This window comes from Trichechus manatus, unplaced genomic scaffold, assembly GCF_000243295.1.
Source record: "Trichechus manatus latirostris isolate Lorelei unplaced genomic scaffold, TriManLat1.0 scaffold00216, whole genome shotgun sequence".
NCBI lineage: Eukaryota > Metazoa > Chordata > Mammalia > Sirenia > Trichechidae > Trichechus > Trichechus manatus.
Window position 1 is genome coordinate 3,046,521 of NW_004444152.1, and position 6,662 is coordinate 3,053,182.

Below are 6,662 nucleotides of genomic sequence, written 5' to 3' on the forward strand. Positions count from 1 at the left end.
TGATTCCAACTCATGGCGACCCCATACGTGCAGAGCAGAATGGCTCCACAGGGTTTTCAAGGCTATGACCTTTCAGAAGCCGACTGCCAGATCTGTCTTCTGAGGTGCATCTGGGTGGGTTCGAACCACCAATCTTTCGACTAGTAGACAAGCGCTTAACATTTGCACCACTCTGGACCTCCATTGATGGCATGCCTGCTACATATAAAGACACATTCTCTGTGCTGGAGTCACTCACAGTATACTGAGCTATGTACTCTCTAGGACTAGAGATTTCTCTTGTTTTAGATGCTGTCAAGTCAGTTCCTACTCATAGTGACCCTGTGCACAAAAGAACAAAATTACTGCTTAGTCCTGTGCCATCCTCAAAATCGTCGCTATTTTTGAGCTATGTTTGAGCCCACTGTTGCAGCCACTGTGTCAATCTATCTCATTGAGGGTCTTCCTCTTTTTCATTCACCCTCTACTTTACAAAGTATGATGTCCTTCTCCAGGGACTGGTCCTTCCTGATAACATGTCCAAAGTACATGAGACAAAGTCTCGCCATCCTCGCTTCTATGGAGAACACTGGCTGTACTTCTTCCAAGACAGATTTGTTTATTCTTCTGTCAGTCTGTGGTATATTCAATATTCCTTGCCAATACCATCATTTAAAGGCATCAATTCTTCTTCAGTCTTCTTTATTCATTGTCCAGCTTCCACATGCATATGAGGCGATTGAAAATCACGGTCAGGCACACCTTAGTGCTCAAAGTGACATCTTTGCTTTTTAACGCTTTAAAGAGGTCTTTTGCAGCAGATTTGCCCAATGCACTGTATCTTTTGATTTCTTGGCTGCTGCTTCCATGGATGTTGATTGTGGATCCAAGCAAAATGAAATCCTTGACAACTTCAATATTTTCTCTGTTTATCATGATGTTGCTTCTTGGTCCAGTTGTGAGGATTTTTGTTTTCTTTATGTTGAGGTGTAACCCATATTGAAGGCATTAGCAGAAAGAACCCAGCAGTTGAGATCCCTGGTTCTCAAAAAAACCCTCCACATATACATATATTCAACACCCTTCTCTGTCCTGCTTGGAGCAATGGATGCCCTAGACCTCTAGCTTCCACTTGGGTTCAGCCAATGGGGAAAGCCAGAAGGAGACCTAGGGAAGGGACAAGAGTGAGGTCACAGTATTTATTCTCCCAGCTCTTTCCCTGCAGGGTTGCTTTGGGCTGGCTATGTTCCACATCCCTTGACCAAGGGCACAGCTCCTGTCAGGCGGCCCTCACGTCACAGCTCTTTTTCCAGGTTCTGATAACTGCTCCCTCCCTTAGCCCTTCAAGCCTAGGGGTAGCTAAGGACCCCTGGCTTTGTGATATTGCAGTACCCTTTGTTGTTTGCCACACTCTGCCTACACCTTTTTTGATTGCTATAAAAATATATATAACACATTTGCCAATTCAACGTTTTTCACGTGTACAATTTTGTGATATCAATTATATAAATCCTGTTGTGCAACCCTCACCAATAATCATTGCCGAATTTTCCATCACCATAAACAGAAACCCACTGCTTCCTAAACAATGACTCCTCCTTTCCCCCCTCCCTCCCACCCCTGCTAACCACTAATGAAAACTTTGGTCTCTATACCTTTCCCTATTCTAGATATTTCATAAAAGTGAGATCACACAATATCTGCCCTTTTGTGATTGATTGATTCTTCACTCAGCATAATGTGTTCAAAGTTCATTGATGCTGTAGCATGTATCAGGATTTCATTTCTCTTTATGGCTGTGTAATATTCCATTGCATGTAGGTACCACATTTTATTTACCCATTCATCTGTTGACAGACATTTAGGTTGTTTCCACCTTTTAGCGATTGCGGATAGTGCGGCAATAAACATTGGTGTACAGGTGTCTGTTTGCATTGCTGCTTTCAAGTCTCTTGGGTATATGCCTAGAAGTGGAATTCCTGGGTTACACGGTAACCTATACCTTTTTAAATTGTCCCTTTATTAAGCTCTACTTGTTACTCAATTTGAGTGTGCTGTTTACTTCCTGGAAGACCCTGGGTGGTGCAACCAGTTAATGAACTCGGCTGCTAACCGAAAGGTTGGAGGTTCGAGTCCACCCAGAGGCAACTTGGAACAAAGGCCTGGAGATCTGCTTCTGAAAAATCAGCCATTGCAACCCGTATGGAACACAGTTCTACTCTGACACGCATGGGAGTTGCCCTGAGATGGAGCTGACTTGATGGCAACTGGTGGGGGGAAACAAAAAAATCTTTGCCGTCGAGTCAATTCTGACTCATAGCAAGCCTGTAGGACAGAGCAGAACTGCCTCATAGGGTTTCCAAGTAGCAGCTGGTGGGTTCGAACTGCCTACCGTTTGGTTAGCAGCCGAGCTCTTGACCACTGCACCACCTGGGCCCTTCCTGCTGGGACTCTGTCTGATAAAACCCGTAAACACGGTGGTCTCTGGGCTTTGAGGAGAAACTTACTATATAAATATTGCTGCTTTAGGCACTGTGAGGATCCCAAAATTTAAAAAACAAAACCTCAGAACCATGGCTCAGTCTTCTAGGACAGTGCTTCTTAAACTATCTGTGCTGAAGGATTAGTTGATTACTATTATCCTTACTATTATTTTCCATCTGTCATAGACTGATATTTTGATAAAACACAATAAAAAGAAATTACTAGAAAAAAGAAATAAAGACAAATTACAAGCTCAATGTTTTTATTATTAGATTATTCAATCATGATATTATTCAAATTGCTACACAATTTTAAAAATTTTTTCTCTCAATTTCTTAAATTATCTTGTCACAGACCGATAACATATTCTCAGACTGGCATCAGCTCACAAGGTTATAGAACAGGTTAATGAAGTATGAAGTGTCTTTTTGGAAACTACTTAGACTCTTTCCCTTTCTTTCCTGCCTATAACAGACAGCACTGATCACCCGTTTTCCTGGGCTCCAACAGAGAGTTGTTCAACTCATTGTTAGCTGCCGTTGAGTTGGCCTCTGACTCACGGTGACCCCATGCACAACTGAGCAAACAAAACACTGCCGGGTCCTGGGCCATCCCTGTGATCAATGGCAGTTTGGGCCGTTGTGTCCCACAGGGTTTTCACCAGCTGATTTTCAGAAGTAGATCACCAGGCCTTTCTTCCTAATCCATCTTAGTCTGGAAGCTCCACTCAAACCTGTTCAGCATCATAGCAACACGGAAGCCTCCACTGACAGACAGGTGGTAGCTGCGCATAAGGTGTATTGGCCAGGAATCGAACCCAGGTCTCCAGCATGGAAGGCGAGAATTCTACCACTGAATCACCACTGCCCCCCTTCAGTTCATTGGTATAGCAGTTAGCATATAGTTTTACAATGGCTAAAACCTACCAGAAATACCTCTTCCTTCCTCTATCAAAAAACTATAAATCCTAAAGAAATAACTAAGGCTTAGTTTTTTATCCACAATACCTTTCTGCAGGTAAAGATCCTGCCATTTATCAAACACTCAATGTTTCTTGGCATTAATAAACTCATAAATAGAACACCTTTGATGCAAAGATACAAATATAGTAGGCTCTCCTCTTCCAGTACCTGTTCCCGCCTAAGAGCCAACAATGAGGCAGGCTTATTGACATGAACACATAAACACATGGGCATCCACACAATATGTGTGGGGGCTGGTTCCCTGGATGTTCTGCTTTTGGCCTCTCCCTGCCTCTATCAAAGTTAGGGTCCTGGCAGGAAACAGATGGCACATTCAAATTTGAGGGGACTACTTATGATGGGAGCCCTGGTGGCACAGTGGTTAAGCACTGATCTGCTAACCAAAAGGTTGGCGGTTCAAACCTACCAGCCACCCCAGCGGAAAAAGATGTGGCAGTTTGCTTCCATAAAGATTTAGAGCTTTAGAAACCCTTTGGGGCAGTTCTACTCTGTCCTATAGGGTCACTATAAGTCGGTATCGACTTGAGGACAACGGGCAATGAGGTACTAACCTAAAGGTTGGTGGTTCGAACTCACCAGCTGCTCTGCAGGAGAAAGATGTGGCAATCTGCTTCCGTAAAGATTACAGCCTTGGGAGCTCTATGGGGCAGTTCTACTCTGTCCTATAGGGTCACTACTTGATGGCATACAACATAATCACACCTAGAATAATTAGCATCAATTCTCTATTTTTTTTTTTTTATCATATACAGAGTTAGTGTTCAAATTTTCAATTTGTTGACTGCAATTTAACAATTAACAATTTGTTATGTATTTTATAATCCTCAAAGTTTGCACTACCTGGCTCACCGCATGCAGGTGAGGATGGGGTTAATTATCTTCAGAAGTCCTTTTCAAAACGGACCCAAGGGACACAAAACTCCAGATGTATTGCTAGAGAGGGGACATACAGTATGAGCTGTCGCCCTGTTCCCAGGGGCCAGAACCTCTGCCCGACAACCAACAATGCCCAGCTGGAGTCAGAGCTGCCCAATCCCAAACACTGAGCTCACAGCCCAAGAAGGTCCTCTCTGCTAGAGAAAACCGTGGCGTGCCGGAACGGGAACGCCCCCCGCCAAACCGAGTGATGATCAGCCCAAGCCGTTCCCCAGAACCGGGATGAACTGTTTGGGCCAACCGCGCCCGCCAGTTAGGGACGCACAGCCCAAGCCATGACCTCCCGAAGCAGCGATGCACAGCCCGGGTCAAGGGCCCCGACACCCCCGCCCCGGTCCAGAGATGCACGCCCCCAGACTGCCCCAACCCCGACCCGGGGATGCACAGCCCAAGCCGCTATCCCGAAACCGGAAGCTGCCCTACCCGAGTCAATCTCCCAACCTCGAGGCTGCCCCTCAAACTGACCAAAGTCTCCCACCACATCTCAGGGAAGCCGGGTCGGAGCCCCTCACCACCCACTCCGCCGAGGTGGCGCTTTCATCGGTCCCCTAGTCCCCGCTTCCAACTCCTCCTACTCCAATAAAAGGGTCTAGGTCGCAGCTGCCCGGCCTCCACTCTCATTCCCGGCAAAGCCGCGGAGGAGGGCGCGGTCCAGGCGGGACTCACCTCAGAGTCCTAAATAATGTCGCCCGCTTCGCGCGCCCGGAACCACGGCGCATGCGCAGGGAAGCTTGCGGACTACAATGTCCAGAAGCCCCTGCGCGGCACCGGGGAAGTGGGGGCGCTAGGGTTCCTTGGGGGGTGTGCCGGGGACACCTGAACGCTGTCCATTTATCTATAATAATAACGATAAAAATATAATGAAGTATTAATACTAATTAAAAATACATCTCTCCCCCCTAGTAATAAAACCAAAAACCAAACCCGCTGCCGTGGAGTCGATTCCACCTCATAGTGATCCTATAGGACAGAGTAGAACTGCCCCATAGGGTTTCCAAGGAGCGTCTGGTGGATTCGAACCGCCGACCTCTTCGGTAGTAGCCAAAGCTCTTAACCACTACGCCCCCAGGCTTTCCCCCGGTAATATATGGGAATGGAAAGACTCCTCACCTGGAGTTAACTACTGTGAAAATACTTATAAATTGTTACTTTGTAGACGTTTCCTTTAATTTCATAAACATGCGACTTTGCAATTAAAAATCACTTTAAAAAAACACTTTTTTCCTCCTTCTAGGATCACGGTTCCTTTCTAATGAAGGGCTCTCTGGAATCTAGGCTTGAGACCTCACTGCCCGGTAACTTGTTTCCCCAGAATCGACTGGACGGCGGTGGGATATTTTTTCTCATGAGAAACTGAGAGAATTCACAAACATTTTCTGCTGCCTTTAATCAGGGAATAGCAGGGGATTGGGGAATCGCTAGTAGTCCCATGGTGGAGCAACAGTGAAATGATTCAGTTCACCCAGAGGCGACTTGGAAGAAAGGGCTGGAGATCTGCTTCTGAAAGGTGACAGCCTTGAAAACCCTATGGAGCAGTTCCGCTCTGCACACATGGAGTCACAATAAACCATGAGTCAGAATCAGCTCCATGGCATCTGTTTGGTTTTTGGTTTGAGGAACCTCTTAAGAGAGTAATATTTCAGCAAATTAAGAAAACACAGAAAGTTTTCAGATTCTCTTTGAGAAGACCCTCTTATTGGGATGTGTGCTCATGTACATTTTAAGGCTTCTATTAAATAAAATATCTTTTTATTTGGTGCCACGATGGGGTAAGAAAATTGAGTAAGGATTTCACCAGAAGGCCACAATTCAGGACTGGAGGAAAGCAACAAAAAGGGTACAGTCTCTCTCTTCCCACACAGTTGCTTGCTCCTGCTCGCAAATCTAATTGCTTAAGGTAGAAGCTTAGATTTTAGATCTTTTTTATTTTCTAATATATGTATTCAATGGTATAAATTTCCCTCTAGGCATTGCATTTGCTGCCTCCCTCAAATTCTCATAAATTGTATTTTCATTTTCACTTAGTTTAAGATATTTCTCTTCAGGCTTTTCATTTTTTTGACCAAGGTGTTATTTAGCAGTGTGCTGTTTAATCTCAAATATTTTGGGTTTCCCAGCCATCTTTCTGTTTTGATTTCTACTTTAATTCCATTGTGGTCTGAGAGCATACTTGGTACGATTTCTATTCTTTTGAATTTGTTAAGTGTGCTTTATGGCCTGGCTTGGTGAATGTTCCATGTGAGTTTGAAAAGAATGTGTATTCTGCTGTTGGTGGATGAA